The sequence below is a fragment of the Crassostrea angulata genome, unplaced genomic scaffold (genome assembly GCF_025612915.1).
Source record: "Crassostrea angulata isolate pt1a10 unplaced genomic scaffold, ASM2561291v2 HiC_scaffold_212, whole genome shotgun sequence".
Classification (NCBI taxonomy): domain Eukaryota; kingdom Metazoa; phylum Mollusca; class Bivalvia; order Ostreida; family Ostreidae; genus Magallana; species Magallana angulata.
In genome coordinates this window covers 43,215-66,824 of record NW_026441765.1, presented here as the reverse complement: position 1 = coordinate 66,824, position 23,610 = coordinate 43,215, and the positions used below count along the sequence as shown (strand labels likewise).

General features: G+C 33.0%; 1 pseudogene; it reads left to right on the top strand.

Moving 5' to 3' along the window:
• The first annotated feature begins 22,271 nt into the window (after positions 1-22,271).
• On the top strand, positions 22,272-22,934 carry LOC128169778 (uncharacterized; annotated as a pseudogene).
• The last annotated feature ends 676 nt before the right edge of the window (positions 22,935-23,610 follow it).

Here is a 23,610-nt window from a genome sequence, read left to right as displayed (position 1 = left end):
AAAGTCTCTCTTTATGAGTTCCTGTGTTAATTTCAATGTGTCCTGATTTTCTGTCTGGTCAATGATGAGGATATTTTCATCAATAAGTCTGTGTAAACGTGCTAATTTTATAGAATACCTCTGCACTTCATCTTCAAAATATCCCTGTCCTTTCTCTGTGAGTTTCCTGGTAGTCCTTGGGTCCATCTTTCACTGTTTAGTCAGTAATACAAAACATCCCAAAGATTCTGTATCTTCAATTTATTCAACATAAACACGTCTGGAAACAGACACCAGTCCTTTTGTGGGACATTCTGTGAAAGCTGGAAAATTATACTAACAATAAATGAACTGTTCATATACCAAAATAATACATAGTTATCAAATCATCATATGATATCATACATATCAAAATTTTACATAAAGGAATTGAGTATTACTGTTTATAGTTCTATATAAAAGGCCTAGAAAATCTGCACTGAAAATAGCATGATACTAAAAATAGCGAGATCGTTAATTACAGATATAAACCAAAATTCTGTCTTATTACTGACACATTATGAAAATTAATACCAGCACAAACTATTTATAATGTTTTAAACTTACATGGTTGCCTATTAAAATAACTCAGGATGAAAATTGTTGATCGGACTTGTGTCCGAAACTCGTGCTTAAAACACCGGAAGTATATAATAGAAAAACAAAAATCAGCATGGGGAGAAAATATAATTCCGGAAAAAATACAATGACACAACAATTTAATTTTCATGATATTTTGTTACATATGTAAAAGCCAATCATGGATAAGCAGAATTCTTAAATATGTGGGCATTGGCAGGAACAAAATTGCCAGCAATGTGAACTAGAGAATACTGGTAAAGACTTTCATGCAAATGCAGATGAGTTAAAAAATTATCTTCTTCAGATTCAAAGAACAAATTCAGTAGGTATGCGAGTGCATTGTCAGCCATGTTTCTAAACTGACTTTCCATTTAGTGCTTATCCTTCAAAAAATCAAACTGGTTTCAAACAGAAATGAACTATTTACAAGATATTAACCTAAACTCGGACTAGTTTTTGAACAATAAATTCGACCTTTAACCTCTTCATATGCCGTAGTAGTCACGGCGTGGTCAATGTGCACTAGAAGATTACAATCCGGTTCACATGTTTAAGCCATATGCATCTGAACTGGGGGCAAAGGTTCACCATTACTACTGGCCAAACGCGAGTTTAAACCTTTTTTTTCGAACCCAGTACCCCTTTTCCTTGAACCTTATTGGCTATTGTGCCATTTTTCTTTCGCGAGACGTCTTTCTCTTTGGCGGACATTGTGAAACTATAACCGGATTTTTATATTCGCACACTAGAATTAAAGTTGATAACGGTAAAAATATTTCGGAATACTCCTCTTGCAATTGATGACGCCACGCCACAATCGAAAGACCCTCAACGATGCACCTAAAAAATTGATAAGTTTCCAATCATTTAAATGGAAAATAAATTTATGGTTAATATTAGGTTTTAATAGTCTGCTTTAGCCAAATGCATGTAACTGCTATATTGTTAGTATCATTCGAGACTCAATATGGACCAACGTTAATTTCAATAGTCGCAATTCAAATCAATTTGATCAGTCTTGTTCATAATTATAAACGTTTACACAATTAAAACATACTAGTACATTCATCATTTTTTGTAACTTTGAGTGGGTTTTTCCATTGTAAAAGCGATTTAAAAAAAAAAAAATATCAGACAGCGTACTTTACATGTGAAAATATTTCACAAGTGTTTCATGAGTATTATTACCGGACTTTTGCAATGTGTAGTACATTATCAGGAAAATTATGATCCATATTAATTTCATGTAGTTAATTATCTTCAAGTTGATCGACTAGCTTAATAATGCATATTCTTAACAGGGTCGTCTTTTTTATCTCCCCAATACTTTACATAAGAGTTGCTGAAAAAGGACCGTATGAAGAGTAAGTTGCCTTTTTATAGTATCATGAAAAGGGTAGAAATAAATATAAATCAGACGTAACTTGACATAGAACATTTGAACAGGAATTATTTGCAGTTAGTTATTGTTGTAAAAAGCATTGCATTCATTTTCTCAAAAATGTTTTGACATTCTAAAAAAACCCCAAAAAAAAAACAAATAACTTCTTATAATCTATACTACCAGAGTAGCTAAACCTTGTATGGAAGCATCCTCAGAGAGTTGAGATTTAATTTTTTTTAATGGCAACCCTCTTGGCGCTGTAAGACCAGATTAGGGGTGAACTTTTTTACAGAGAAAAAAATACATTTTAAAAATCTTTCAAAAACGCAATTGGCAAGCTGAATCTTGTGCGGTAGCGTCACCAGGTAGTGTAAATTTAAGTTTTTTTTTTAACTCGATTTCCGGAGGTAAGTCGGTGCCACAAAGAGAATTAAAGTTTTACTAAAAAATATTGTGAAAATAGTGAAAATCTTAATTTTTTTAATTATATCGTATTGTTGGTCAAATGATTAAAATGAACCTTAAAAATAGCAACCTCAGGTGGTGTATATTTCAGATTGTTTAAATTATGATACGCAAGCATATGATCAAGGGTCAACTGTGGACACGGGTCGTAACATATCTATGTATATTTCTTTTATATTATATATAAATAATAGAATATCTATATAATTTATATTTTTATCAAAAGCAGTTTTAACATTATGATGAAAATGAAACGCGTCCACATATAGTGTTAATGCAAGATTATTTAAAGCATGATCCCGTGAAGTAGGCTGGGCCAAATTTAAGGTTATGTAGATTTTGTTCACAGAAAACAATATACACTACCGGAAAAATGTCCATTGGTAATATTAATGTAAAAAAACAACACACTGTGATTTAAGGTGGTTCACTACACCTTGAAATATTTCCTCAAATCAGCAAAAAATTACCTGATTATGATTGATATCATAATGGATAGAAAGTATTTAAGTCAAATAGGCAAACAATGTGCTATTTTGGAAGAAAAATATAAAATTAACAATTTAATTCAGAAAACATGAATAAAAACTCCAGGTGGATTCGAACTCATGATCTGCGGTTCAGAAGCTCAATACATTATCCACTGAGCTACGACGATATACAATCGAATCAACGATATAAACAATTTAACAAAATAGTTTAATCGCCATCTTGTGACGCAGTGCCTTAAAAAGTATAAATATGGGTGTAGTGAGGCACCTTAAACATGTATATATAAGCGGTTAGTGATTGATACAGACAGTGGCATAAATTGCAATAGGTTTTAACTAGACTCTATTGCACACACTTTTCGTGTTGGACAAGAGCATTTTTTGTTTGTTTGTTTTTTTTACGTAAATCTATACATATGGTATCTCCGGCAACTTACTTGCGTAATTTCAAGACTAGTTTTGTACAGAAAATCACTATAGTTTTTTTAATAAGTGTGAAGAACTGTGCGTAATCGCTTACATGAGCCGAACATCAGAAATAGACGCCCTGCGTGATGTCGAATACTGCTTCAACATTATCGAACTGCGCGTCAGTGACATCTGAGGTACCTGCCGGTATCAAGACTGGACCAATGTTTTGTTCACTGATGAATTGAGATTTAATTTAGACAGCAGGAGGGTTTAAGGCAGGAATCGACTAATATTTGGAACTTTCCTTGATTATTTTTGAACAGTTTAGTGTCCTCAATAAGACGCTTCTGTCAAACATGCATAAACGCATTGGTGGCCATACGCATGATTAAGTTAATGAATCGCCTTTGAAGTACAGGGTGTTCCAGAATATCTGATACCAAGCGACTAAACAAGCAACTTGTTCTTTAAATCGTGAGAAGATTTGAAGAAATTGAGTCCGTTCAGTGGCTGTTGTGAAGACTTTTCTCACTGACTTAATGTCGTCATTGATAAAAAAAATGGACGTCATTAGGGGCACTCTGTTTAATTTTTTTGTGTTTTCATAAATCACACGCAATTTGTCAAACACCTATGCATGTTTGTAAAATTTTTTGAGTGAAAATTTACAACATATACATTTCTAAAAATGCATTCGATTTTTAAAAACATAATTTCAGTCAAAAGTTATTCAAAGAGTAAATGGTGTAAGATTTGATTGGGCTTCCTGTACTTGTGTTCTTCTATCGTCCTGCAAGTGATGTTATATGACGTAAACACCAATTGCACATATTTGTTAACAATACATGTTTAAATATGCTACTGAATTCAATGTATTGTCATTGATATTTTATTATTAAAGCTACATGATCCGATTTATTGACTATTATAGCATTTTCTATTTATTTATCATACAAATCAATTATTTTAGAAAGATATGGACTTTTACCTATTAACGCAAACAAGATTGCCATCTTTTCAATGTTAAAAACGTTCAAAGTAAATAAAAATGTTTATTATAGGCAAACAAAACAAACAAACCAAATGCATCATGAGAATGTTTAGGAAAGGAAACCGTTTTTTGTTTCGTCCCCCGGGCCGAATGTTTGGGTTTATTCAACCTGGACGTCGATTTAAAATAAAAATCAGAAAATATAGTGAACAACATAAACACAGGTTTACTTTTTATTTGCCAGAACACTACTCATATTTTTATACCCCCGCTCCGAAGGAGAGGGGGTATACTGTTTTACCCTTGTGTGTCTGTCTGTCCGTCCGTAACAAAGATTTCTGTCGCATTTATCTCGGCAACTATTTATCGCAGATGCTTGAAATTTTTACAGTGTTTGTTAAGGCATGCCATATCGTTGGATATATTTTTGTACCAGTCGGACGTCAACTTCCTGTTAAATGACTACTTTGCTTATTTTTTAACCAACATTTTCAAACAAATTTTTGTCAAAGATTTCTCAGCAACTATTTATTGCAGATGCTTGAAATGTTTAAGGTATCCGATCCATAATAGCCTCGGATTCAATGAATCTTGGTGCATAACAGATATGTATGGGCCTAATACTCAATATATTTGGACATAATTTTTCTATTTAAGTATCAATATGTAGGAGTGGAATGTGTCCCATTTAATGACCTTTTCCTTTTTTTGAAGAAAAATTAATTCTAGAAAAATCTACGCGGTATAAAATTTATGTTCAATAGTTTTTGCGATCCTTATGATAAAATACACCTTTCCACCAAAGCATTTTTTGATATCCCTAGTAATTCCTTTTTTATCTTAAAAATGTGCTCGTCTCCATAGACCTTAATGCAATCTTAATTAGTTAGTTACAGCTTAGTTAATATTTTTTTGAAAATTTCTCTCGGTGAATCTTTTTCTACTCTTAAATGCTTTAAATAAATATCAAAGTATTAAATATATGATGGATATTCAAGGTTGGAAAAATTTGGTCCTAATATGGATCGGATACCTTAAACAATATTTGTATAGGCATGCCATATCGTGGGATATATTTTTGTACCAATCAGACGTCAACTTCCTGTTAAATGACGACTTTGGTCATTTTTAGCAAAAGTTTTCAAACAATTTATTTTCAAAGAATTCTCAGCAACTGTTTATCGCAAATGCTTGAATTTTTTACACAGAATTTGTATAGGCATGCCATATCGTGGGATATAGTTATGTCCTAATCAGACGTCAACTTCCTGTTAAATGACGACTTTGTTTATTTTTAGCAAACATTTTCAAACAATTTCTTTTCAAAGAATTCTCAGCAACTGTTTATTGCAGATGCTTGAAAATTTTACACAGCATGTGTATAGGCATGTTATATCGTGGAATATATTTATGTACAAATCGGACTTCAACTTCCTTTTTAATTAGTACTTTGTTTATTTTTAGCCAAAATTTTCAAACAAATTTCCGTCAAAGATTTCTCAGCAACTATTTATTGCAGATGGTTGAAATTTTAACATACTATTTGCTTTGGCATGCCATATTGTGGGTTATATTTTTGTACCAATCGGACGTCAACTTCCTGTTAAATGTCGACTTTGCTTATTTTGCATATTCACATCAGAGCTGGGGTATCACTAGTGAGCATTGGCTCACATATATCATGTTGTCCAAAGCGATGTCAAAGTTGTAATGCAATCATACCCGCCTCGACGTCAGGTGTGCATTTTAAATAAGGCGATATCCTCATGTTCTTTGTTTTGTTAAAGAATACTGTCCATCATTATTTTCTTTGAATATGGCTCAAGTGACCGGGAAACCTACTTGATTGCATTAGCTGAAACTTGTGTGGAAACAACCTAAGATAGTGAAGATACATGTAAAAGTTTGTACAAACCATGATACCTGGGGATACGTGACAACAGTGGTACTTAATTTTTTAAAGAAATTGAAAAGTGAAAACCCCTTCTATAGAAATGTTCTTTCATAAACCATATGTCCATATGAAGCAGAGTGAAGAGTCAAATATATCTTACTTATGACCCCGGGGGTAGGTAGTACCTATTTGGGAAGGGGTTTGCATTTTCAATAGATGAAGAAAACTATTTGAAAATCTCTAAACCATAAAATATTTATATCTTTATAGACAAGATGAGCTATATTACATGAAAACTGTATTTGACTTAATGAAGCTACGTTGATGCATTGTAAAAGTTACGATTATTGTTGCCAAGATGAGTGATACTGCACTAAGCTGGCTGGACCTATTATAAATTTTCTGACAAAATACCTATGACTGTAATGTCAATGTGACAGTAAACCGAGTTTTCTTTTGTGTGAACAGTATCCATAGTTTTTTTTTGTCAACCCCGAATTGATTATCACTACCATTTGAGAGAAATAAGGCACTCTGTATGCAATATTTTTGCCAAAAATAACTTCAACAGATGATATTTTCACCATTTCAATAATCGGAATTTTAATTAGGAAAACCCGCTTAAAAACCTATTATATGTGCTTACCCTTACTGTGATTAGTAGCATTATATTTATACATGTACCCCTGCTCCGAAGGAGAGGGGGGGGGGTATATTGTTTCATCATTATGTCTGTCTGTATGTCTGTGTGTTGTCCGTTACAAACTTCCATTGCATATCACCAAGTATAAATAGCAGATGCTTAAACATTTAACACACTTTTTGATAAGTTTTGTCATAAAGTTTGATGCATTTTGTACCATTCAAACGTCTACTTCCAGTAAATAACAGCCTTGATAATTTTTAGCCTAAATTTTTAAACAATGTGTCGTCAAAGATTTCTCAGCAACGACTACCCGCAGATACTTGAAATTTTAACACTCTTTTTTAGGCCTGACATATGTTAGGAGCTATTTTCAGAATGTTTACTTAAATAAGACTTTGCATTTTGCCTAAATATCTACTGCGAATAGCAATTGAATTGACCTACAGGACCGGTATTTGTTTCCGTCTTTCCAAAAAAAAAAAAAAACATCGATTTATGTTTCTTATTATGATTTTAGGCCATACACAGTAAACTTTCAGGTTCTAGTTTTCATTGTTTAGTGAATGGAAAAAAAGTTTTACAGTCTTTGTCCGAGCAGAATGAGTTGTGGTCGTTCATTTTTACCTTGATTATCTTTAAGATTGTATGGGACTGTCGATATTAATGTGTATTAAAGTGCTATATAATCAAAAACAATCACTGATTTAGAACTTTAATCCAATTATACAGTATTTCATCAAACCATACGTTTAAAACTATTTTGGGAAAGGTAAACATTTTTCAAACTCTCTGTGGGATTCAAACTCATGACTTACAAATTCGTACCAAAGCCTTTAACCCACTGCGCTTTGCTGCTTAGTGGCAATTACGAGAAAATATTTGTTAAGCTTAACTTGATTTCATTATTTCGATAAATAGTTCGTCACAAAATGGAGGTGTCCCATCCATCTTAAATTTTATTTTTAGTTTACTTTATATAATACAATATGCGTTTATTTACATCCAGGGACATATAAGCAACTGTCGAAATTCTCGCATGACGCGTTAGATTTGTTTCACCAGAAAATACAAGAAGAATGATGTTTGTAGATGTAGAAGGATTTTTACGAGGCGTTCGACCACTATCATCATTCACCGTACATTCAACTGAACTCTTTTCCGTATTAACAGCTGCATCCTTTGTATAAAGGGACTTATCTGATGCCAGGATGACAAGCGGATGGATTTCAAACTCTAACTGACCACCCCCCCCCCATTTTATCTAATCTATAAACCTTCCTCTGGCATTTTTGACATAAAACACTAATGCATACATTATTTGCAAAGAGCGAACTGCATCTACTTAGCAGTACTCCTCACTGTAGTGAAGCATATACTTTTTTCCATCGATATCTTTAATTCAAAGATCAAATGTGCATTTAAGGAAGAAGAAAGTAAATATACAAAATGAACAATTCTGCATAAAAAAAGGTGTTTATAAATGCCATTAATTCTTAAAAAGAAAAAGCATGCCCACAGATGGAATCAAAACAGGGCACAAAAAACATCACGTTTTACAAAGCTAGCAGTTTAACTCAGCTATCAAGAACATACACTCTTCAGTGTACTACTGTATGATAGAAGTCAGTTTCCGAAATTTTAGTTGTTTTTTTGGGCAAAATTATACCCCATGGCCATGGTGGACCTTAAATAAATTCCATCTTATTTATTTCTTTGAACAAAACCTTTTAAACTATCTAAGATTTTTTAGGAAAATTAAACCGAAAAAAAGATGCCCGTTTTCGCCAACTTTGAAGATTAATAGGAGCAATGTAATAGGTTCAACACGCAAAATCGAAAAATTAGAAATGTGTACAATAGAAGATACCCCCCCCCCCCCCCCAAAAAAAAAAACAAAAAAAAAACTTTTCAATTTTACAATTTTCAAAAGTGATTTTTCTGGGAAATCCATCTCCCCCATAGGTCAATTCAATTGTTTTTCAAAATTGAAAACAAATTCCATAGAAGATTTTTCAGCAACCATTGACCGTAACACACTATTTGTCTAGGTATGCCATATGGTTGGATTTATTTTTGAACAAATTTAATGTCAACTTCCTGTAAAATGTGCACTTTGCCTTTCACATCAGAACGGAGTAAAAAACCATCTGTACCTAATGATGAAGACATTTTGCAAATAAACTAAAACATGCCTGCACCAGAATAACTGCTTACATCTCTGGTATTTTAACACGTGTGATATGATGTTCATAAACTATAACTGAAATTTACTTGTTAAGTAATTATTGTAAAATTAATTAAGAGCCTGTTTTCCTTTTCGATAAACCAGCCCGAAATAGCAAAAATGTGATGGAGTTGGTGTACAAGCTTTGACGGGTCCAAGTCAGTGAGAGTTTGCATCAGAATATATGCTTGCAATAAAACAATATTAAATGAGTATGTAAAGAGGAAATATATTTACTGGGATCTCACTTGGAGTATACCTATAAGTTAAGATTTGACAAACATTTAATAAACAAAATAAGGCAATACGTTTTTTTTAAATGCGCGATTTTAGTTTTCATCAATAGAACGCTTGCAAAACACGACCTCAGGTAACAAAATGGGATAAAACTTCCAGGACGGGGTTACAAAGAACGCAGGTGGACTAATTAACGTCATGGCGAAAAGTGTAGTACGTGTTCGTCATGCATTGGGGGCAGATACTTTGGATAGGACAGCTTGGATAATACAAAAAAAATTAAATACATGTTGTGAACCAGTTGCTTTTCTTTAAAAACGAACAGCAAGACTTTGACCATTTGCATAATTATGTTTCTAACGGAAACGTGAAAACCTTAAAATTATCGCAGATTCCGCCCACTCAACCCCTTCTTTAATAAAATAATCTACAGAGAATTCTAATTGCAAAGCTGATATGATGCATATTATAGTAGCAAACCTGGATTTAGTGTCTTTAACCACTAAAATTGTATATTGTTTCACGTATTACTACATAATTAAACATAATTATGAACTAAATTGGTTAAAATGTATTAGAATCAGGCATTCGGCAAATACACTATTTTTACACACATTGCGCCTTTCGCACTACTTTGTTTACCATGCAGCTTCTGTAAATTGATTTCATATTTGATGTATTTCTCTTGAAATGTAAACTTTTATACAGTGAAATTATTGAATTGATGCGAGTTTAGTTTTGATGGAAGGAACAGCCCAGAACGGGGTATGACTAATTAACGTAATCATGGCGGAAAGTGTACGTCGAGATAACCATCGGGCAGATACTTTGGATCTGACAACTTTGGTTTAAAATATGCAAATTAAATAACATATGCATACACTAGCGTTTATTTACATTGATACATTTTTATACCACAACACAATGATTGTTAACCTTCAACAAATTGTTTCCTGTGCCTGTATATGAGTAAATGATGTATTGTTACAATATATGCATAAAACTAGACTTAAATGAAAAAACGATGCACTAAATACTCACTAACTGGTAAAAATTATAAATAATAATAAAAAAAAGAATTAGTCAATTGCAAAAAAAAAAAAAAGTAAAAAAAAAATTAAGCCAATGCACATGTATACATTAGCCATTTCAGTTTAGATTTTTCAACTCTGCCCGCTCCTCTAAATGTCCAGCCATGCAGTTGGTTTTCTTACTATAAATTTTAAAAAATGGATTAAAAAAAACAATCAAGAACAATTTCGAGCACAGTTTATAAAAATTAGCAAAATTATGGTTCAACATATTAGGCACTGTATCATAACCATGTTTGGATTGTTATTTCCAGCGCTTTCGCGGGATATCACCTAGTTTAGATAAAAAGAACATCATTAAATAATGGGGTTAAATCTCAAATTCTGAGTAACGCATAAAGTATTCATTACTGTACATGTAATATCATCGTTTGGCATTACAGATGGTTTCAAGGATGCTGTCCATTCACACAATGGGATACAGTGAAAAAACTGTGTGTAGGTTAGTTAAATGTATTGTGTAATTTTTCAGTCTTTTTATATAACAAAAGCATTGGTCGATGAACTCAATTTGTATTGTTTCATACAAAATAGTCCCGAATCTTCTTTAATTCCACGGAAAATTATGAATTATAAAAGCTGAAATATAATCTAACTTAAAAGTAATAAAACGTTAAACGCGTGTGTCAGTATTTCCATCTCTTGATTGTCAATTACATCAATAGGGTGCGGATACAAACTTATCTTTTCATTTCAACCTGCAATGGATTTCATGACTTCAAGATATTAATCTTCCTTTTTGAATATCTTTGAATTCATAATTATGCAGTTAAAGTTTCAAACTATCCAACTATTCAATTCCTTGTTTTATATTCCTTTCTCCATCTCTCTATATCTCCTTTTCGTATAACAAAAGATAGATATGTTACGTTTCCATTAAATATGTCACCATAGGGACTTCATCAGATCTTAAACACGCTTGTAAAACAGGAAAAAAATACTAGGTGCAACTCTCTCTCTCTCTCTCTCTCTCTCTCTCTCTCTCTCTCTGTATAAGTATTAAACTCAATTCTTTTTATTTAGAGTGTCAATTCGGTTACTTTTGGGTAAACTGCAGCAAGCAGTGTGTTCCCTTTTTATGGAAAACGGTGCAAAGAAACATGTTTGTGTCAAAAAGACGACTGCAACTTTGTAAATGGATGTAGAGAAGGCAAGTTTTTTTCTGGTTTTGTAAAGAAAGTACCTATTGATTTTAACTCCCAACTCTGAACATAAAAGTGCATGATTTAAAAAAAAATGATTGAATAAATTCAACATATAAATGAGTTGTTTAAATTCATCAGTGCTGAGGGAAATCAATGGTGTATCGTTTTTTATTCATTAAAAACATATGCAATGCATTTTATTTAGAAAGAAAAACAAATACAAGTTCTTGATTCGATTGATTATTCCTAATGTTACGATTTAAGAAGTCTTTTTTATCAATATATAGATAAATAACTTTATATAACTAAATACTATTATGGAAATTGTCGACTTCACTTTCTTAATACTTGGTCTTCCATGATACAACCCAAAACTACTTAAAAACACGTGTTGTTGTTAAATTCTTTTAAAAAATACCACAAAACCACAATTCTAACCTTAAAAACGTTTTTTTTATATTTATGTACCATTTATCTATATATCTAATATTATGAACGTTTGCCGCTGAATGATATTAACAAATACCGATCAATCTAAAAGACCTACATGTGACTATAAATGTACACTTGCAGGATTTAAGGAAAACGAACGTTTAACGATAGATTTCTAAAAGACGATTGCTTTTATTTAAGATATCGACTTGATATGAAAAAATATATGCGTGGATTATAGGAATAGATGCAGTTACATGTAAGATATAGAACGGAAGGCAAAAAGACATTTGTTTTCCCTCGGACTGAAATGTCACACTTTCAATGGATTAAACATGGCACGTGATTGCCTCATATATCTCTAGGTGCAATGGAGCATGGTCTGAGAATGGGTTGAAATTACAAACAATAAATTTTTCAACAAACTTAAACATATCATTTCTAGTTAATAGATTGTCAATACATGTCATTCCTCTTCTATAATGAAACGTTAAACTGTCCGAGTAACCATCTGGGTGTCGACCATTGACTATGCGTACTCCACTTGATTTGCACAGGTTAATAAGCTTGTAGCCTTAATCATTTACTCCCGTGTCAGGGTTGATTCTGGATGGAAGAAGTTCGTATTGATCACTGCTGTAGTCAAGTAAGTTACTAATTTTTTCGTTCAGAGAGTTATGCAAGGTATAATAACTAATGAAATGAAATCGTTTTTATCCCCGGTGCGAGCATTAGAATCCCCGACGAGGAAAATCCTTCCTAAACCACTGTACTTAGATACCTGTTGTTCGATATCACTAAATAAATCACAGTCATATAAGTGATAATAAGATGAGCAAGATGGAGGTATATAGAAACAGCAGATGTAAGTATCTTCATTGTTTTCAGATGGAATTTTCAACCAGAGAACAGTATCTTCACAAACTTCACAAATACTAACAAAATGAAATATTTCTTCTCTAATTAACACTGCTTACCTTATTGCTTACCTTATAACACTCGCTAATAAAACAAAATATCCATGCCCATATTATCCTGAGTATATCCAAACTGACATTTATTTCACACTTGTGTATCGGTATGAAACATGCAAATGTAGGCATGAACGAGCTTGATTTTCTCATCCTTTTCCTTCTTAAAATTTCAATGTATTATAAAGTATGAAATATATATTTTATTGTTTCAATGTAAGTCGACCATGTCTTGCAGCATTTTGTTGACCCAAATGGTCCAACTCCTGATTTTCCTGACCCTTTACCTGCTGATGAATCTCACATGAAGAAAACAAGGCTTTACTGGAAATCAAGGAATAAAGTGTTGGGTATTATATATCTAACTCTAACTAAATCTTAAATGATTACAGACTACTGTATTTTTTATAAGCTGAATGGTTAAAACTTGTGATCTAATCTTTTTTTTTTTAGATTTATTTACTATCAAGTATGTCTCCCTTTCAGACATATTGTTTTTGTCGACTTTCTTCTTATTCTTCTTCATCCAAATTTGTCCAGGCAGTAACTTAAATACCTTTTGATATTAAGACTTCAAACTTAGAACGTAGGTAGATGTTATTGAGAAGGAGTACACGCCACCATTTTTTTTTACCTTGACCTATTTTGTTTAAGGTCAAGCTTTTCATAAAAAATATTGTCCGAATTATAACACAAGACTCCTTCAACATAAATACTTTTAACTTGTATCATGGATAGATAGTATATAACCAAGTTGAACCATACCAAAATGTTTGACCATGACCTAATTTTTATTTCAAGGTCAAATTATAAAAAACGTCATTGTTCAACTCCTAAAAACTTTTAGAAGAAGGACTTTAAACAAAGAACAATAATAATACACTGAGGTGTACTATTGATTAATATTTGACCTTGACCTTGTTAAACTCAGGTCAAATTAAGAAAAAAATAATAAAATTTTGACTGGGTTGTGACTTGAATACCATTTGATATTAAGACTTCAAACTTAGAACATTGGTAGATTGTATTGTGAAGGACTTCACGCCACAAAAATTTTGACATTGACGTATTTTTTTCAAGGTCAAACGTTTTACTAAAAAATATTGCCCAGACCATTACACAAGACTCCTTCAACATGCAGACTTTTACCTTGTATCATAGATAGATGGTATATAACTGAACCCCACCAATATTTTTTACCTTGACCTAAGATTTTTATTTCAAGGTCAAATTAGAAGAAAAAAACTTCATTGTTCATTTCCTGAATATACTTTGACAGAACGACTTCAAACTTTAAACAAAGAACAATAATAATACACTGCGGTGTACTATTGATTTATATATGACCTTGACCATGTTTTTACTGAAGGTCAAATTAAGAAAAAAAATAATGAAAACACTTCTGGGTCGTAACTCAGATACCCTTTGACATTAAGACTTTAAACCTAAAACATAGATAGATGGTATTAAGTAAAAGTGCACAGCACTATAATTTTTGACCTTGATTAATCTTGTGCGTCAAGTTAATTCATTTTCTAAAAAATATTTTACGAATCATAACATGAGATTCCTTAAACATACAGATCTTGAACTTGTATCACAGATAGATAGTAAGTAACCTAGATGGAACCTTCCAAAATTTTTGACCTATTAAAAATAGACTTCAAACTGTAAACAAAGAACTAAAATACAATGAGACATACTGTTGTTAATTTTTCTTTTTACCTTGACCCTTTTCCTTACTCAAGGTCAAATTAAGAAAAAAATTCATTTGTTTTTTCCAGACTATAACTTCAAAATTCTTTGACAAAGATACTTTGAACTTAAAACACAGTTTAATGATCTAGCGAAAAAGTGAACCAAACCAAACTTTTTGACCTTGACCTTTTTGGATCTCGGGGTCAATTAACATGAAAATATTCCTGACAACAATGACTTGTATTATACATGGATGATATATAACATATAGCTGACATCATTCTTTTTCACTTATAAAATTTGCCCCATATTACAATCCTTGGGGAGAAGGGGAGACGTGTTGGTTTTTTTTTTAAACAATACCCACTAGTTAATAATGTTTAAATGTTTAGTACATGTTCATTGCTCAGTGTTCACTACAATATATTAACAGTAATCATAAAAATATTTGTAGCTTGCTTTTAAATTTAAAAACAGATTATAATTGTAACTAGATTCGATCTCGTTGCGAGCAACGAGTGGGTCTTCCGTTCAATAATTTGTTTTCACATGATTTAATTTTTTTTTTTAAATTTTCAAAAAAATTAAAATTCATCCAATCATTTCGAGAAAGATGTCATTAGACGCAGATTTTTAAGCGCAACTTAGATATCATGTTTAAAAATTATTCTGATGTCATTTAAACACGATTTAATTAAATTTAATTTTTTTTTTAAATTTAAAATTCATCCAATCATTTCGAGAAAGATGTCATTAGACGCAGAATTCAAAGCGCAACTTAGATATTATGTTTAAAAAAAAAGTCTGATGTCATTTAAACAGAATTTAATTAAATTTAAAATTTTCAAAAAAATAAAAATCATCCAATCAATTTGACAAAGATGTCATTAGACGCAGAATTGTAAGCGCAACTTAGATATCATGTTTAAAAATTATTCTGATGTCATTTAAACACGATTTAATTAAATTTTCATTTTTTTTAAATTTAAAATTCATCCAATCAATTCAACAAAGATGTCATCGGACGCAGAATTGTAGGCGCAACTTAGATATCATGTTTTGAAATTAGTCTGAGATCAATTTAACGCAATTCAAATGAGTTTAAATTTTTTTTAAAAATTTTAAATTCATCAAATCAATTCGAAAAAGATGTCATCAGACGCAGAATTGTAAGCGTAACTTAAATATTATGTTTTGAAATTAGTCTAAGCTCATTTTAACATGATTTAATTAAATTTAAACTTTTCAAAAATTTAAAAATTCATTCAAATACGTCGAGAAAGATGTCATTAGATGCAGAATTCTAAGCGCAACTTAGTTATTATGTTTAAAAATTAGTCTGAGGTCATTTAAACAAGATTTAATTAAATTTTAAATTTTCAAAAAATTTAAAATCATCCAATATATTAGACATAGATGTCATTAGACGCCAATTTGAAAGAGCAACTTAGTAATCATGTTTGGAATTTAGTCTGAGTTCATTTTAACGCGATTTAAATGAAATTAAAATTTTTTAAAAAGTTTAAATTCATCCAATCAATTCGAGAAAGATGTCATTAGACGCAGATTTATAAGCACAACTTAGATATCACGTTTTAAAATTAGTCTGAGGTCATTTTAAAGCGATTTAAATGAGTTTAAAAATTTCAAAAGAAATTTAATTCATTCGATCAATTCGAGAAAGATGTCATCAGACGCAGACTTGTAAGCGCAACTTAGATATCATGTTTTAAAATTAGTCTGAGGTCATTTTAATGCAATTTAAATGAGTTTAATTTTTTTTTTTAATTTAAAATTCATCCAATCAGTTCGAGAAAGATGTCATCACACTCAGAATTGTAAGAGTAATCTAAATATTATGTTTTGAAATTAGTCATTTAAACACGATTTAATTAGATTTAAAATTTTCAAAAAATTTAAAAATCATCCAATCAATTCGAGAAAGATGTCATTAGAGGCAGAATTGTACGCACAACTTCAATATTACATTTAAAAATTAGTCTCAGGTCAATTGATTAAGATTTAATTAAATTTAAATTTTCTTACAAATTTATAATTTATCCAATCAATTCGAAAAAGATGTCATCAGACGCAGAATTGTAAGTGCAACTTGGATATTATTTTTTTAAATTAGTCTGAGATCATTTTAACACGATTTAATTAAATTTTAAATTAAAAAAAAAATTAAATTTCATCCAATTCATTCGAGAAAAATTTCATTGGACACAAAATTGTAAGCGCAACTTATATATTATGTTTTAAAATTAGTCTGAGGTCATTTTATTACGATTTAATTAAATTAAAACTTTTCAAAAAATTTAAATTTCATCCCATCAATTGGAAAAAGATTTTATTAGACGTAGAATTAAAGTGCAACTTAGATATTATGTTTTAAAATTAGTCTGGGGTCATTATAACACATTTAATATGAGTTTTAAAATTTAGCTTCCCTACTCGGAATTTCCAGACAATGATTTTTCTCGTGATGCTAGACTATCATGTCCTCTATCATTCCTGAAATTTTCAGCTCTCTATCTTTTCTCGCTTTAAAATAGATGTGTGGACAATAAAAACTCATCGAAAGTGTGTTCTATATTTTGACCCCGGCTAGCTTCCGTACTCGGAATTTCCCGACAATGATTTTCCTCGGGAGGCTAGACGATCATGTCCTCTATCATTCCTGAAAATGTCAGCTTTTTATCTTTGGACGTTCTTGAGGAGATACGTGGACAAGACGTTTTCGTCAAAAACGTGTCCTATATTTTGACCCCAGCTAGCTTCCGTACTCGGAATTTCCAGACAATGATTTTCCTCGTGAGGCTAGACGTTCATGTCCTCTATCATTCCTGAAAATTTCAGCTTTCTATCTTTGGACGTTTTTGAGGAGATGCGTGGAAAAGACGTTTTCGTCAAAAACGAGTCCTATATTTTGACCCAAGCTAGCTTCCGTACTCGGAATTTCCGGACAATGATTTTCCTCGTGAGGCTAGACGTTCATGTCCTCTATCTTTCCTGAAAATTTCAGCTTTCTATCTTTGGTCGTTTTTGAGGAGATACGTGGACAAGAACTTTTTTAAAAATGACAAAATGGCGGATAAATCCGAACCGGAAGTGATTTTTACAAAATAAAAAAAAGCGTATCAAGTTTATATAATAATAGTTCGATGGTGAAAATTTGACAAAAATCGGACCACCCATCTCCGAGAAATCTTCTGCACAAAAATTGTAAAGAAAAGAAAAAGAAAAAAAAAGTGAAAAAGAAACATTACAATAGAAGGGTCTTCCGCTGAAGACGGAAGACCCTAATAAGTCGGCAAATTGTCATTCTACCATGTGTAATTGTTGTGTTTCTTAAAATTTATACAGAATATAAGCCAAGCTATCAAGAAACCAGTACATCCATACAACAAGATAGAAGTGTCTCCAACACAGACAGCATTATTGATAGCACCAATGTATGTCAACAAGTTTTTAATGCTGAAGGAGGTAATTTAATGCTATTTCTTTTCATAAAAGAAACAGCATGATATTTGTAAAAGAGAGACAGATTGAGTAACATACAGGTCATGAATGGGATACCTGGTAAAATTCTCTCTATAAACATATCTTTTGTTGTATAGACTACAAAGTCACACCCAGGTGCCCCAGTAACAAGTAATTGACCTTGCACCTGAATATATTAATCATGACTTTTATCAAGTAATACTTTGCCAGTTTGTTCTAATATGTTTTACGGTGTGACCGTTGGGGCGAGCGCAGAAGGAACCACACATCTGTCATCATTGTTAAATGCAACCCGTGGACTTGCACTTTTACCACCACAAGGAACCCGAAGGTATCAAACTTTTATTCCAATGTTCCCTTCCTAGGCTTATACACCTAAACAAATTACCACTCAGTGGCGTCGGAAGCAAATTGAAAGTGGTGGTGGTGGTGGTGGTGGGGGGGGGGGGGGGGGGCTAGACTTATCCTCAGAAATCTTGAAAAGAAAAAAGAAAAAAACCTAATTCCCAAAATAATGACAATCCTAATCCGTGGGGGGGGGGGGGGGGGGGGATATACCTGTAGTTCCAGAAAATTTTTTACCTACCAAATTATCACCCCCAAATCATGAAATACCTAATACCTTAGGCTAAGCTCCCCCCCCCCCCCACCGGTTCCGACGCCTATGCTACCACTGAGCATTAATAAAATGTTAAACAGATTTATCAAAATATTTTGATTAACACAAACCGTTTGGTTTTTTTCATGTAAATAGAATTATGTTTTATCATTCCTTTACCTTTTAATAATGATCATTAAAATCAGTAAACAATAGACTGTGTGTCTGTGTTATTTTTCATTTTGTTCCTTGTTGTTACCTGTGTTTTAATAATTTTCCTCTGTGACATCAATTTTGTTTTTAATTTTTTTAATTTTTGTACGCTATATTTGCTGTCCTCAGCGAAAGAAAGGGACTATGCCTCGTCTTTATATTTTATTAACCCAGCATCACTGTCGAATGACAGAGTAAATTCTAGAGAAAAAACCAAATGCAAATGTTTACTTACACATTCACAAAAACACATTCGTACTAGAAAGTATTGGTTTTACATGTAAGATATTAAAAGATAAATTCACCAAATAGTAATGCTCAAATGTATTTACCCTGTGGGCCTCTATTTATAAGCCAAAGTTGTAAACTGGCTGCACAAGCCATGCGGTTTTGATTACTTCTTAAACTATATCCGGATACACTAAATACCCGTAAAAGATAAAATAGCACTATTAAACTACTTCCGGTTACACTAATAACCCGTAAGAAAAACAAACGTAACAGAACATTCCCCGTCTGATTTACAAGTAAATCACTAAATTAAAGAAATTAACTTAAATCTAAACAATGTTTTCAGATTCATTTACAAATTCAGTCACGTGTTCATGAATGAGTTCTAGTTATCAACCAAAAGAACAAGTTCTGTAATTGGTCTGGTGTATTCAAAATTTTGCCATCACGGTGTCCTCGAACAATGACTTTACGACCTCTTCCATTGTCACATGGTAATACCTTCACAATCCTGGCTAATGGCCATGACCGCCTTGGTACGTTGTTGTCCTTCAACAAAACAATACTTCCTTCCGTCAGATCCAGCACTGCAGATGTCCACTTCCTGCATGTTTGAAGCGTATGGAGATATTCTTTCTTCCATTTCTGCCAGAATAATTCTGATAAACACTGCACACGTTTCCACTGCGCTCTATAGATATCTTTCATGTCCAAATTTGAATCACACTCAAACTGAGTTGTAGCTTGACTGTCATCTTTGTGCGTCAGTAGCAAAGCTGGAGAAAGAATAATAGGATCATCTGGGTCTGTAGATATGGCTGTGATTGGTCTTGAGTTTATAATTGCTGAGACTTTTGTTAGGAAGGTTACTAAGACTTCATGGGTCAGGGTTTTGGTCGAAGCATCCAAAAGTAGAGCATCTAAGATCTGCCTAGCTGTTTTAATCATACGCTCCCACACTCCTCCCATGTGAGAAGAGTTGGGGCATTGAAGATCCAGGTAATACCTTTTTCTTCCAGGTAAGATTTTGATGTTGTATCTTCAATGTTTATACAGTTCAGGTTGAGAGTGTTGGCTGCCCCAATAAAATTGGTTCCTCTATCTGAGCGAATTATCTTGACACTGCCCCTAATGGCCACAAACCGTCTTAAAGCATTAATGAATGAAGAATTCGACATTTCCTCCAGTGCTTCAATGTGTACGGCTCTGGTGCACAGACATGCAAATAAAACTGCCCAGCGCTTGTTGTTCACTATTCCGCCTCTAGTTTTACGGGTCATCACTTGCCAAGGTCCGAAAACATCTAAGCCTACGTTAATAAAAGGGGGTCCTACCATTAAACGGTCTTTTGGTAAATAGGCCATGAGTTGATGTTGTTCCTTCCCACGCAACTTCCTGCGGGTGATGCACTGATATACGAGTGACGACACCAATCGTTTACATCCTGTAATCCAGTAACCACTTGATCGAATAGCGCCTTCTGTTATGTGCCCCCCCTGATGGAATACCTTTTCATGGCATGAGCGAATCATTAGCTTTGCCAGGTGAGACTGTGCAGGTTAGATGATAGGATTTGTCTCAGTGTGACTAAGATAAGCATTCTTTAATCGTCCTCCTACTCGTAAGGTTCCATCACTGTCCAGGAATGGATTCAGCTGTACCAGATTGCTGTTCTTGTTTATCTGACACTTTCTTCGCAAGGCATCAATGTCCTCTAAAAAAAAATTCGTTGGGTCTCCTTGACAATGAAAGTTTCAGCCTCCTTCATAATCTGGGGATTCAATTTCTTTGGCTCAGACAAATGTGTCTTCTCTCTTTTTGCTTTGAATGACTTGATAAATTGTTTCAGGTTGGCAATGGCTCTCACTAATGTTATCAAGCTTCCGAACTTTCTGAATCTGTTGATCAAAGGCGTTTCAGTTAGCTGCGTCTTCTGTACGATAACGTCTGTTCTTATTTCCTTGTCATTTTCAGAGTCAACCAATGGAAGCACAGTATTGCGGTGAATACATTCCTCACTGCTTTGCAAGAACTCGGGTCCATTTAGCCACATCCTGTCCTGAAGTTTTGACGAGGGAATGGATCGTGTAGCTAAGTCAGCTGGGTTATGCTTGGTGTTCACATATCTCCAGTCAGATGGCTTTGATTTGCTTCTTATTTGGTCCACTCGATTTGACACGTACGTGTAGAAACGTCTTGTGGTGTTGTTGATATAGCCCAGAACCACTTGGCTGTCTGTGTAAAATTTGACACTGTCAGGCTTGAGTCAAGTGATTCTCTAATGATCTCATGAATCTCTATGGCCATCACAGCAGCGCATAGTTCTAGTCTGGGTAGGGAATGTCCTTTTGTTGGAGCTAACTTTGCTTTTCCTATCAAAAATCCAATACTTAATGTCTTTCAATGATTCTAAGGAATTGATTCACTCACTCCACTGATTCATGTATTCTTGTATTGTAGGAAGCTCATCATCCCAGCCAGTAGTTCATTGGGAAATTTCTCTCAGAAGCATTTTTCCTTTGATCTTCACGGGACCAATGAAACCAATAGGGTCAAAAATGCTGTTAATCAATGACAAAATGCCTCGTTTTGTAAATGGTTTTGTCTCTAAAGGTAAGTCGAACATAAAACTGTCTGTTTGTAGATTGCAAGTAAGTCCAAGACTCTGATGAAATGGTAAGTATTCGTCAGTAAAGTTTAGGTTCTGAATCTCCTTCGAGAGGTCTTGGTTAGGGAAGTGTTTCATAAGCTCAAGGCTGTTTGATGCGATTTTATGAAGCTTCAGGTTTCCTTTATCAGCCAGGTCTATTTGAGTTCTCTTTATAATGTCTACTGCCTCTTGAACTGTTTGGGTTGACAATAGACCGTCATCCACATAAAATTTTCTCATAACAAAGTTTTTCACATTTTTATCACTTGCTTCTAGTTTTTCTGAGAGCATAAGTTTCAATCGCCGGTGACGTTGTGTTACCAAACACATGTACCTTCATTTGGTACTCAACTAAGTCGTTGTTCATATCATATGTTAAATAAATACGTTATTACATGTATGTATGCAGACGTAAGGACATAGCCGTTGTGCTGCAGAGTGACAGGATCTGCAGCTGTCATTTTGTGGATGGGGACAAGAATAATGGTCCAACTATATTCCCATGGAGTTGTGGGAAACTGTTTGATTTTCCTGATCCAACCAAAATAAATATGTATGGGATATGTCATATATTTACAAAAAGCATAAATTAGTCTTTGTTTTCAATAGTAATATGTAATTAAAAAGAATGTTTACTTAATAAATTTTATTCATAAATGTTATGTATTTTATTTAGAACTGAGAGAAAAGAAAATCAAAAGGTGGCTGTTTCTAGCACATCACATCTGCATTGTCAGTCATGCATTGTGCATCATCTATGGATTCAACATCTGCACACATAAATCTGGATCACAGTTACCAGACTTCCTATCCTCATTTAAAAGAAGAGAATCGGGTAAATAGTTAGACAGTTAAGGCTTAATGATGACAATAAGATTAGTGTAAAGATTACGAATATTACCTGTTTATTATAAATATATTTTTGTATTTATCAGAACCTGAGGCGCGAGGTTGAGGAACTAAGAATACAAATCAGAAAGATGTCCATGAAGCGAGCGTTCAGAATTGACGATATCATAGGTGACGAGAGAAAGGTACATTTTAGATATCATGAGTAGTATTTTAATCAAAGTACTGAAGAACTGACGGGAGTTGATTTTGTCGATGTTTATTTATTTTAAAAACAATGATATGTTATTTTGCATGACAAGTACATGTATACGTAGTTTGTAATTTGAATTAAACATATTTTTATAATATGAATTTTTGAACTTTTTCGACTAGAATGTCGAGAAACCTCCATATGATTCATGTTAAATAATATTTAAAGATAAAATTAATTCAATCAAACTATGTATCAGTGGTAGAAATATTTCTCGAAAATTGTATGGATTCAAGCAATATTGAACTCTAGTCTCGTTCAACTAAACGCTCGGCTGACACCGTAAATCTCCGACAAGGGTTTATGGAGACAGCCGAGTGTCGAGTTGAACGAGACTATATTGAACTCTGTCGTAGGAATACATACGACTACAAAAAATATTTAAATTGTTCGTACCATTTAAAATCTGACTATTTTTAATGTATTTGTAAATAAGTTTCCTTGAAAAACAATGCTTTAGCATACATTACATCGAATTCACCAATTATTTTCAAGAACTAAGTCTTGTCAGGAGCAATGATTTGTGCTGAGGTCCAAACACTGTTTCACTTTCGGTTTGTCCGAGTGACTGCATAGGAGAGTTGATTAAAAATCAACTCCCAAAAAATCGACATTCGTCATTATCAGCTTAT